Source organism: Phodopus roborovskii, unplaced genomic scaffold (assembly GCF_943737965.1).
Source record: "Phodopus roborovskii unplaced genomic scaffold, PHOROB, whole genome shotgun sequence".
Classification (NCBI taxonomy): Eukaryota; Metazoa; Chordata; class Mammalia; order Rodentia; family Cricetidae; genus Phodopus; species Phodopus roborovskii.
The window spans coordinates 149,424-162,517 of NW_026126105.1; positions in this window are offsets into that span (position 1 = coordinate 149,424).

The following is a 13,094-nucleotide window of genomic DNA, read 5'->3' on the forward strand; positions in this document are numbered from 1 at the left end:
ATAAATTTAAAAAAATAAAATAAGAACTCTAAAATCACTGAAAATAGCCTTTTTATAATGAGATATAAATGGATATTTTCACATAAACAAAAGCTAGGGAAGTTAATTCTGCAAGGGCTCCCCTAAAGAAATGTTGGAGACCTTAACAATGAAATAAAAGGTTAATTCATTGTAATCCAAATCTGCTTGAAGGTTAAGAATGCCTTTGGTAAATGCAAATATAGAGACAAACAAACAAATTGGTCTTACTGTAGTGTTGGATTTTAACTTGACTTCATATTTTCCACTGCCCTGAAAACACATAAAAGTAATTATAAATCTTTGTTATTGGATACTATGCAGCTTGCCAAGAAATGGGTCACAGTTTGTGGGTGGAAACATACAGCCTATATCAATAATGTGAAATACATGGTACATCCCTAAAGAAGCTAAGATGTAATACAACTGAAGTTGAGATGGAATTATTTAAAATTTGACTATGATAACTTCAGGATATTAAACACAATCCTTATGCTAACAACCAAGGAAATATCTATGGGACCTAACAGATAGCTAAGTTGTTAAAGTGCTTGCTATGCAAACATGAGGACCTGAGACTTTGGATCCCCAAAACCCATATACAAAATGTGCCTCTAGCCCCAGTCCTGGGAGAAGGGTGAAAAGAGGGGTGGAGACAATCAGATTTCTAAAGTCAGTGTAATATAGTGTATCTAGCTGAGGCAAAGTTCTTAGTGTAATAATAACCAATAGGAAATATCTATTACAGACAGAAGGGAGGACAAGAAGATGGGAGGGAAGGAGAGATTTGTTATAAGGAATTAAATCACATAATTATAGAGAAAGAAGATCAGTAATGAGTAACTCGAGATTTCAAGAAAATGGGTGATGGCATAGATTCAGTACAACTTTGAAGGCCTGAAAAGACCAATGTTCTACCTTGAAGAAAATAAGCCCAGAAGACAGATTCTCATTGGTTTTATTCAGTGGAGTAGGTGAGGCCCACCCATACCAAGTAGTGCAATATTCTTTATTTATTCATTAATTCAAATGTTAATCTCATCCAGAAAGATGCTCAAGACCATATTCAGAATGAGGTTATCCAAATATATGGTCACCCTTTGGTCAGTTAAAATAATACACAAAATTAGTAATTATGTGATCATATCAATAGAATGAAGAATCAAAGCCCAATGCAAAATATATTTTATAAAACTCAACACATATGCACAATAAAATGCCAGTGAGAAACTATTATTATACCTACAAAGTAAAAGTCATATATGAAAAACCACAGATAATGCAATGTTCAGTGGCTAAAGTTGACAAACTGTCTTTGAAAAATCAGAAACAAAGCATGGATGTCTACTCTCACCACTTGTACTTAACATAATACTGGGAATCTGAACTAATTAGGAAACAGTTAAATGACAGAGCATTTAAACCTAAAAACAAAGTAAATGATATCTTTATAGATGACATGACTTTATATGTATAAAATCCGGAAGAGTCCACAAAATACACGATAGAACTACCACTGGGAAACAGCAAAGTAACAGGCGAAATATCAGCCTGCAAAAGCCACTTGCAGCTCTATACCCATTGCTAACATCCTGAAAGGACAAATCTCCATTTGCAAGTACTGAAGTGCATGCATGTAATCACAGTATCTGGAGGCTGAGGCATAAAAAAGTTATGAAATGAAATCAGCCAGACTTAAACAGAGACTTCTAGACCAGAGTGAGCTGTACAGTGAGACTCGGCTTCTAAAACAAAAACAATTTATAATATCATCAAAAACAATAAAATAATCTAAGAAGAATTCTTCTAAAGAAGATCAAAGAAATGTACACAGTATCGAGCAAACCATCTGTGACTAAAAATAATTACAAGCAGAAGTAAATGGAAAAATTTTATCATACTTTCATGGATTAGAAGACACATTTTACCCCAAGCAAATTACATATTCATGGAATTACCACCAAGATCATAATAACATTTTAAAATATTAATTCTAAAATTTACATAGAATCACAAGTAATCTTGAAATAGTAAATGAGACAAAATGGGAAGAAACACATTTCCTGGTTTAAATGTGCATCTAAAATTATAATAATCCCAAGAGTAGATAAAAGAAGGGTACGATCAGCAAAATTGTCAGATTCCAGCCCTGATCCACTCATCAAAACACCAATATAATGTATACCCATGAACAAAAAATACCTATATGAGGACTCTAGAAGCTAGATAAGATCTTACAGAGTTGCGGAGGACCAGAAAACTCAGTAAGCATATTGAAAATGTGTAAAAAAGGGTGGGAAAAATGGTTCCACGGTTAAGAATACTGGTTGTTCTTGCAGAGACTGCACAGTTGATGCCCAGCCCACATGGCAGCTCACACTTGAATGTGACTCCAGTCCCAGAGAATCTGACATCCTTTTCTGGTCTCTGTGACATTAGACAGGCATACGGTGTACAGAAATAGATGTTGGTAAAACTGTCATTCATACAAGACAAAATAACAACAACAAAAAAAACCTTGAAAAGAAAGAAAGGATGCCTAACACTGGGATTTTTGTTAACTAGACTGTGGCCCTTGTGAGAGCATTGTCAGTCCAAGTGGCATAACTTTATTAAAATATGTATTAATATATATACATATAGATACATAATACATATATATGTGTGCATTATTTGTAATTTTAGGTGAATAAAAGTAGGGAAATAAAAAATAATGTGATTCCTGTGGCTTTTTCAAACACCCTTAATGCTATTTTTCTTTCCTCCCTCCTTCTGTATTGATCTCCCCTCCCTCTCCCCAGTTACTCCCTCCCATTTTTTTTTCATTTCCCACTTCACATCATTTGTATCCTGCTCTAGCACTCCTCGCCCACCTTCCATGGTCCCTTTGGACTTTTCTTGCTTCTGTGGTTATCCTAGGTTATATGCTCACATCGAAAGATTCAAAGCTAGGATCCACAACCAAGTGAGAACATGAGGAATTTTGTTTTTCAGGATGATGGCAAAACTGATTATCTACCCTTACAAGAATGATTATATTATATCTGTATCTTTACCTTACATAAAAATAAACTCAAAATGTATCAAAGACTTTAATTTAAAAATGAAAACATTACAACTGCTAGAGGAAAACACTCAAAGGTTTAATTATAGCCAACAACTTTGTCAACAGGACTCCAAGAGCACTGGAATTAACCCTGAGAATTAACTAATGGGATGACATGAAAAGAATACTTTTCTTCACAGCAAAGGAAATATTAACAAAATGAAGAGACAGCCTACAGAATGGAAGAAAATATTTGCCAGCTATATTTCACAGAGGGGATAAATATCTAGTATATGCAAATAATTGCAACAATTAAACACCAAAATCCACAAACTGCTGGTTGAAAAATAGGTTTGTGATATGAAGAAGCAGTTCTCAAAAGAAGAAACACAAATGACCAAAGGAAAAAAAAGTGTCCATCTTTAGCCATCAGGAAAATGTCATTAAAACTACTTTGAGATTCCCTCTCACACCACTCAGAATGACTGCTATCAATAAAAGAAAAAACAACAAATTTGTTGTTGTGAAGGATGTGAGAAAAAAGGAATCCTTATTCACTACTGCTCTAAAGTGTAAGCTAGGAGAGCTATTATGGAAATCAGCCTGGAGGTTTCTCAAAAGATTCAAAACAGAACTTTTATTTGACCCAGCTATACCACTGTGGAATGTTCACCAGAAGGACACCATATCATTCTATTCATTCTATAAGACATACCTACACAGTAATGCTTATTGTTGCTCTATTCATGATAACTACGAAATGGTACCTACCAGCCTAGATGTTCATAAACAGATGAACAAATATTTATTTAGCTATAAAAAACAATGAATTAATACATTTTTGCATAAAATGGATAGATATCAAAAGTATTATATTAAGCTAGGCAACCAAAACTTAGAAAGATGAAAATCATATGTCTGTCATACATGGATCCTGGAATATATTATCTCTATGGCTAGCAAAAGTGGGGCTGAGTCTGGGTATAGGCTATGAAACTAGTAAGGAGACTACAAGAGCAGGAAACAACATGTTGGGGGTGATAAGGGAGGTCAATAGGATGCATGTGCCATAAAAGCAGAAAGGAAGCTATATGTTGGATGGGGTGGAAGTATACAATGGGGAAAAGACTGATCAATAGTCATAACCAGCTATGATGCCAAGAACAACAAAACCAAGACATTCCCAATTGTACAACAGTGGCACTTATTGGATTAAGGCCCACTCAGCAAGAAAGAAATGATGCCTGATACTAAAAACCTTGCCAACTACCCATGGCTGGTCATGGAGTCAAGAGGGGAGAGAACCTACCATTGTTCTAACCAGTACATTTTCTACCATTTCCTAAACCAATATAATTTCTAATGCATTCTAAATATATTTTTTATTTGAGACAGGGAGGGAGTCAACACAGAAGGAAAGTGAGAGAAATGGGTAAAATAATGTTAAGAATGTCTGAAGAAGTCATAAGGAATCATATTATCTATTTACCTAAAATTATATATAATACATAAGTCTGTGTGTATACATATATTCATATCTCCATAGTTTCAATAAAATTTTTCTCCTAGGCTGGCAATACTACCATGAAGAGCATAGACCATTTTTAAAAAATACCAGGCATAAGAAGCCCCCTTATGAGTTCCAAGACACTACCCAAACACAAGCTATTTTATTGGCCTTGATTGCCCCCACCCCCAGAATTGGAAGGTAAGTCTCTCTTGCTGAAGACACCATATACTTTGTTACTAAGCCCAGAGACTTCTGAGCTGGAACTGACCTGAAAGCCTCATCTCTGAGAACTAGTTTTGATGAAACCTGATGATCCCACTCAAGATTCCAAGGGAGAGAGGTGTCCAATAGTTCTACCCCAATATGACACTATCTGAGTTAGTGTTACTATGGCTGTGATAGAACACCATGAGAAAAAGCAACTTGAGTTTTTTTTTTTTTTTGTTTTTTTTTTTTTTTTTTTTTTTTGGTTACATAGTCTGAGTCACAGTCCACTGAGGGAAGCTAAGATGGGAATTCAAACCAGAGGCTACAAAGGTTTGCTGCTTACTGGCTTGCTTAGCCTGCATTCTCACAGAACCACCAGAACAGGGATGACAACATGCACAATGGGCTGCACCCTCCCCATCAATCACTAGTTAAGAAAATGTTCTAAAGGACTACTTACAGTCTGGTCTTATGGAGGCATTTTCTCTATTGAGGTTCCCTCTTCTCAGATGACTCTAACTTGTGAGAAGCAGTACAAACAGCAGTATAGATACCTATGAACTACCACAATGACCAGCACACCATGATAACCCTAAGGGTGCAGTACTGACACTCCCTATCTTAGCAATAAACAACAGTTCCCTGATTGGACTTAAGTCCCACTCAACAAGAGGGAATTCATGTCTGGTACTGGAAACCTGGTCAACTACCAGAGTGTAGTGAGGTAATACAACATGGATGAGAATCTAGAACCAGCCCTTTTCTAAATCAGCATAATTTATAACTGCATTATAAATACTTATTCTTATATTTAAAAATAAGTGAAACTCACACATCTCAACAAAGAAACTTCTTTCTGTAATATACAGAGACCATTACAGAATACTGCAACTGATCAAATTGCAGAGTACAAGTGATCCTGTGATGCCCAGCCCCAACTAATCCATCTGCAACACAATATACCTAAGACTCAGGGAACATTGCAGAAGAGGGGACAGAAAGATTGAAAGAGTCAGAGGACAGAATGTCTTCTGCTTTGAGATTGTGTCTCCTAGAAATGTCAGGGACATTAACAATATGGCTGCCTAAACAAAACAGGAATAAAGATGGTACCAATAGACATGCTAGGATGGGAGAAATTTTATGGGACACCAACCCCAGATAAATAACTACAGGTAACTAAGGAATGCTGAGAGTAGGAGAAATAAGTCATCTCCCATTCAAGTACTAACGAGGCCTGACCCTGCTTAGCTTCTGAGATCAGACGAAATCAGGAGCGTTCAGGGTGGTATAGCCTTAGACAGAAATAGTTTTCTCAAGGGAAGACTGCAATACCTAATGGTCTCCCCTGAAATCATAAATATGCAAGTAAGTAATATACAGATTGTGTGTGTGTGTGTGTGTGTGTGTGTGTGTGTGTGTGTGTGTGTGTGTGTATATATATATATATATATATATATATATATATAGTGTGTGTGTGTGTGTGTGTGTGTGTGTGTGTGAATATGTAGGTCTTGGTGTCTGTGTATAATAACAATTAAAGACAAGAGGCCAGAGGCCGTGAAAGTGAGAGAAAGCAAGGGGATACATTGGAGGAGTTGGACACGACAGAAAAATAAATAAGGAAAATGTAATTATATTTTAATTTCAAAACCCAAAAATTAGGTGGGAAAGGGGACATGTAGCCAATGCCATATAAATAAAGAAGGCCATAATGCACTGCTATGAAGAATGAGACACCAAAAAGGGACATTCAAATAATAGACACTACCAAACTTAAATAAGACATAGAAAACCTGAATATATTAAAAACAAATTATAAGATTGATTCTGGCTGGGCAGTGCTGACTCACACATTTAATCTCAGCATTCAGGAAGCAGAGGAAGATGGATTGTCTACAAATCAAGTTCCAGAACAGCCAGGAGCATCCCACAGAGAAACCCTGTCTGAAAAAAAGAAAGAAAGAAAGAAAGAAATTGCATCTGTAATGAAATACCTCCTTAAAACTCAGATGGCTTAATAGATAATTTGGTTGCCTCAATAAGACCTGAAAAATGATAACATCAGTTGACATGCCCACATGAATGGGGGAATATCACATGGACCCACCCCTAGAAGAGCAGCTTTAGGCAACTAATAGTTGCTAAGAGAAGAAAAATCATTCTCTAAGGAAGAGATCACTAAAGTGGTCAGCCCAAAATACATGTACTTAGCAGCAACACTAAAGAGCTTCAGCAACATAAAAAAAAAGAAAAGAAAAAAAATATATATATATAGAGGGAGGGAGGCAGGCAGAAGGAGGGAATGTAGAGAGAGGGGGAGAGGGGAGAGAAAGGAAGAGGCAAGGGGGAGAGGGACTGGAAGAGGGAAAGACAGAAAAAGAGACACTCTCTCACTCTCAGGCCAGCCTGAGACAAGACAGTCACAAAATAATGAGACTCCACAAAGTTACGGGATTAAAAAAAAAATCAATACGCAAATTTTAGTCATATATTTTTATTCATTAATGATGAACTAAAAGATTCGAGAAATCAAATCCATTATGACATCAAAAATAAAAATACTTATAAATAAACCTAAGAAAGGATGTACAGTATATGCTTGCCTATAGCAGGGTCCTTTGTAAGGAGCAGTTTTTGTATTCACCTCAGTATGCACCTGTGCTTCCCATACACTACAGGTCAATTCAACTCAAGGCACTTCTATTAAGAGGCCTTTTCTCCTGTCCTCTCCTCTCCTTCCTTCCCTCTACTCCCTTCCCCTCTTTTATTCTTTTTCTATTTTTTTTTTTCTTTCGAGACATAGTTTCTGTCCTGGAACCTTCCTTTTAGACCAGATTGCCCTCTAACTCACAGAGATCTGCATGCATGCTTCTGCCTCCTGAGTTATGGAATTAAAGTTAAAGGTGTGCTGTGCTACCTGGCTAGGAGGCCTTCCTTTACGCTTGCCCACAGCAGTGAAGCTACTCCTTCTAAGTCACTGAACAGCAGCACTCCGCACATGGGTCCCCTCAATGGGCACACAGCTTTACCGTTGACGCAACCACGCAAAGGTCCATTTTATTTCTACTAATGGTTTAAAATTAGCCCCGCCTCCATCACATTTTCATCTATAGGCCAATTCTAATGTTTACGTCAGCAACTTTGTCCTATAGGAACGCCAGTTGAGACCTGCTTCTGGAACGTTCCGTTGGCGTTTGATAGGGCTGGCAATAAAAGGTTTTCCCTGCTAGTTCCAGTCATCTGTGCTGCTCGACGACATTAGACTCATTTGTCTTCTGTATAGGTAGGCTTTTGGTGATAAATTCACATTCCTGTGGCCTCCTACCAATATTAATACCCCTCTAGGAGTTTACACAGACGTTCCAATTTCTTTTTAGTCAACTATCCTGTACGGTATTCAGCATCCCTACAAGTATTATATTTCTAATAGCTTCATAATATTCTTTAATGTGATTTTGTTATTTATTTCACTGGTTTCTATTCTGACAGATATTTAATCTTTTTTTTCATATTCCAGTGTATTAGTAAAAAGTGGCGTAAGTTTCCTATTCAAATCACTCGTCTCAATGTTGATATGTTAGTTGTTTTGGTTTTTTTTGTTGTTGTTGTTATTGTTTAACTTCAACTAATGTCTTTAGTGTTCTTTTTTAACGCTGTTACTTTTCTAGGATGCCCATCTATAAGCAACTTTTTATTTTTGTACATTTATGGGGGAACATGCCATAGTGTGTGTGGTAGTCAGAGGACAACTTTCAGGAATCAGTTCTTTCCTCTCACCATTAAGTCCTGGAGATGGAATACACACACAGCAGGCTTAGTAGCACACTGGCCCCATATTATAATTCTTAATAAATGATCTGGTTGAGTCAGTTTACTACCCACAGATAGATAGGAATTTTCCTTCTTTCAAAGCTTCATGTTATTTCCTTATTTTTGATTTGCCAAAATAAGTGCGTGAAATGGTATCATGATAGTTTCTGTCAGGTTACAACCTCAGTCAGAACTCCATGTGTATTCCTCTTTAATTCTATTTCCCTGTTTACAAGAATTAAAATTATTACTGCATGTTTTTAAATTTAAATATTTAAGATACTGTTGTTTTGCAGAGTTTATCATTTCATTTAGATTAATGTATACCATCTGTATTGATCTGCATACTTTATTGTTTAAAATAACATTGCGGGGCAATGGTGGCACACACCTTTAATCCCAGCATTTGGTAGAGCCAGGTGGAACTCTGTGAATTTGAGGCCATCATGGTCTTCAAAGCGAGTTCCTGAACAGCCAGGGCTGTTATACAAAGAAACCCTGTCCTGGAAACAAAAAGAAAACAAAAGTAAAAACATCTTTTAGGCAGGGTGTTGGTGGCACATGCCTTTAATCCCATCACTCGGGAGGCAGAAGTAGGCAGATCTCTGTGAGTTCAAGACCAGCTTGTTCTACAAAGCTAGTTCCAGAGAAACCCTTGTCTCAAAAAGCAAAACCAAAACAAAAAAAAAAAATCTTTTGAAGTTAATCCATAAGGAAATGTATAGCTTTTGCTCAGACTCTAGTAGAGTTTATAATATCCATATTATAATATTTATTATACCATTATCGTAATATTTATATTCAATTTTACATAGCATATTGTTTGCAGTGGGGTTCCTTACTTGCTTTTGTTGTTTATTTTTTCCCGACAGGGTTTCTCTGTGTAACAGCCCTGGCTGTCCTGGAACTTACCTTGTAGACCAGGTTGGTCTTGAACTCAGAGAGATCCACCTGCCTCTGCCTCCAGAGTGCTGGGATTAAAGGAAAGTGCCACCTCTGTTCAGCTGCTTTTTGTTTTACTGTTTTATATAACTTTTTCTTTTTTAGTCTCTCAAACTTTTAGTTTTGCTTATCCTCTGACTAAACATCTGCTCAAATGGGTTCCAGAAATCTGCCTCCTATAATCTAAACTAAGTCTCTTCATTTTTTTTTCACTTTTATACAGATTATGTTTGGGAATATATGTACAAACACACACACACACACACACACACACACACACACACAGTAGGAACAAAGAGAGGCCAGGAACTTGAAAGAGAGCAAGGAGGGGTATGTGGAAAGTTTTGAAGGAAGGAAGGGGAAAGGCGAAATCATGTGATTACACTATACTCTCAAAAATAAAAAGAAAATGAGAGGGGACAAGTTAGTAGGTGCAGAAATAAATTAATAATAACCTATGTAAAACATAATACTTGAAGGTATATGTGCATGAAAGTATGGGCTAACTCTCTTGTATATATACTTAGAAATTACAATTTCTGGTTCTAACCCTTAGTTACTTTCAGAATGACTGCTGTTGCCTATGTGATGTGTGATGTCACTCTTTTTGTTGTAGTTTAGCTTGAGTTTCTTTGATTAATAGTGAGAGCTTAGCATTTTTGTTACTTGGGTCTTGGGTATTTTTCACCCTGCAAATAGAACTCTGTCTGTGGTTTGCCAGTAGAACTAAGTTGCTTGATCTTTTCTTATTGATGTGTTAAGAGTCCCTTATGCAGCTTAAGTCCCTTATGCCTTCAGAAGTACTTTAGGCATTCCTGAATCCCTTAGGTGGTCCTGCTTGTGTCTCCTATAAATAAAGGATAGCTTATGTCTACCCTTCATTCACATCATTTTGTAGTGTCTGCAGTTCCCATGGTTTTTAAAATTTTATGTAATCAAATTTCTGTCTGTTTCTAAGAAGTCCTTCCTTACTCCAAGGATATCATGCTTTTTAAGAAGAATTCTAACTTTTTTTTTTAACATTCATATCTTTATTTATTAACCAGTATTTTTTGAGGCTCCACATTTTTTAGGCAATAAAAATATCTAAATGAAATAGATAAATGTCAGTCCTAATTGACATTGTCTGATGGACTTAGGTATTAAATAATAGCTTTGTAGCATGCTAGGGAATAAGTGCTAATGGGGCTTATTTGTGAACTTGTGTTGTTCTTTGTCTTTCCTCATTAAAAACAGTCTTAGTTGTATTCTAGGTATATAACAAGTCTTGGTCACATATAGGACAAATCCCTTTACTGTGCTTTCTTTCTGTAACTTTAAGTATTTCCTTTACCCCACAATAAATTAACTTTAAAGTTAAAGTATTAACTTTAAAATGTTTTGTTTCTATAACCCTGAAGTTTTTATTGAATTATTTGATTTTGGAGGTGTAATGCAAAACCACTAGCTGTTTTTTTCTATACTGAGCTTTGCAATATATATTCATAGTACATAGCTCTCCATTATTATAGGCAACTTTTATATTTTTGATATTTTTTCTCTTTCCTGTCTTTTTGCTAAGAGGCATCATTGATATTAAATGTGCTTTGATTTTCAATGCAATTGCTCATTTAAAACTGTAAATTCCTTCTGAATAACACTTTATTGTCTCTCAAAAGTTTTGGAATACCATGCTTTATTTTGAGATCTAGAATATGTGGTCATTTTCATTCTGAATTTTTTTTCACTAATGAGAATTTTATTTGTATATTTGCTTTATTCATATATTTTTATTTACCATGTATAAAGTATATGTATGAATGACTTTTAAGGTGATTTTTATACAGCATGAGCTAACCGAATATAGCCTTTTTTCATCCATTCACTGTCTCCAATAATTCCCAACTTTGGTTGTCCCTACTTTACATTTAGGTAAACAATTTTGTCTTCCACATTTGAAAGGAGACATATGATGCAATTCTTCATCTGGACTTAACATAATAGCCTCTAGTTTCCAACTACTCATTTTAATGAGAAGACTTTGAAGATTTTAAGTAAGCATGCTTTTTTCCTTTGTTTTGATTGCATTTTATGGCTTTTTCAGTGTCAACATTTTTTAAATTTCACTGTGACCTAATTTATGGGAAACTTTTGTAAATTCTTAAAATTTTCTTAAATTCTTATTTTCTGATTCTTGTCACGCTTTTCAATTGCATTCTACAAAGCTTCCCATTATTATCTTTCTTCATCTATATAGTAGAAGGTGTTTTAATTTTGTCTTGTTTATGCAAATGCCTGCTTGCAATTCTATCAGTTTTGCTTGGTACATTTTTACCTAGTTTTTAACATGCAATCAAGGATATAGCTTATTGTTTTCTTTACTATTGGGGAGTAAATGCAGACATACATGTGTTTTTATTCCTGTGACTTGTATGTGCCTGCATGGGTTACTGTGTTCCCTATTCATGCCAGGTGCCTGTGGAGGCCAGAAAATGTTGGATTCTCTGGAACCACAGGTATAGGTGTTAGGACATGAGCCCAAGTCCTCTAGAAGAGCAGTAAGCAAATACTCTTAATTACTGATCCATCTCTTTAGCCTTGAAACATCCTTTTTATTACTGATATGGTTTACATTTTATTGTATTTCCCTGATAATATTGCTACTGAAAGACCCGCGGAGGGCTGGAACCCTCACGCCCCGACTCAGGAAAGGCGCCCCCCCAAAAAAAATCACTCATAAGAAGCGGTCTTGATGCAAAAGCATGAGGTCTTTTATATTCCAGTGCACTAGGGTACGCAGCCATACTCCACGTTGAGTGTGGAGACTGGGAACCCTTGGTACAGGGTTATGACAGCTTTTATATGGTTACAACAAAGCCTGCGCATTACAAACCAATCATCTCATAGCATCCAGTGTGGACCAATCAATTTGAACTATCCAAGCCCGCGCTTTGCCCAGGAAGTCTGCTTTCGCTAGGGCTTCTGGATAGTGTGGCATGGTTCATTTCCTGTTCTCATTCACTCACAGGTGCTGTCCGGTAAACCCACCCTGTCATATGACCTTTTGCTGCTAGGGGGCAGAGTCTAGGGAGAATTAGGCTAAATTTTTCCATCCTTACACTACATGTCCTTTCCTTTATCTGCTTTGATAAATCTTTTTTTTTTTTTGCTTTTCAAGACAGGGTCTTTCTATGTAGTCCTGGCTGTCCTGGAATTCACTCTGTAGACCAGGCTGTCCGCAAATCCACAGAGATCTTCCTGGGATTAAAGGCATGTCCCACCATTGCCTGGCTGGTATAGCTTTTTAGTTTTTGCATTAATTGCTATTACCAATGTATATGTATTTTTAAAAGGTAGGATATGATTAAGATATCTAATAGTGACCTCTAGCTTCTGAGCACATGCTCATACACATCCATGCACACAGACACACACCACACACACACACACACACACACACACACACACACACCTATAAACACATACACATCGTTTTAATGTTTTGCTGTTTTAAGGGTAGTTTTAATTGCCTATAACATGATTCCAAAAATCTTTTTTAGGCATGGTTGTGGTCTCTGG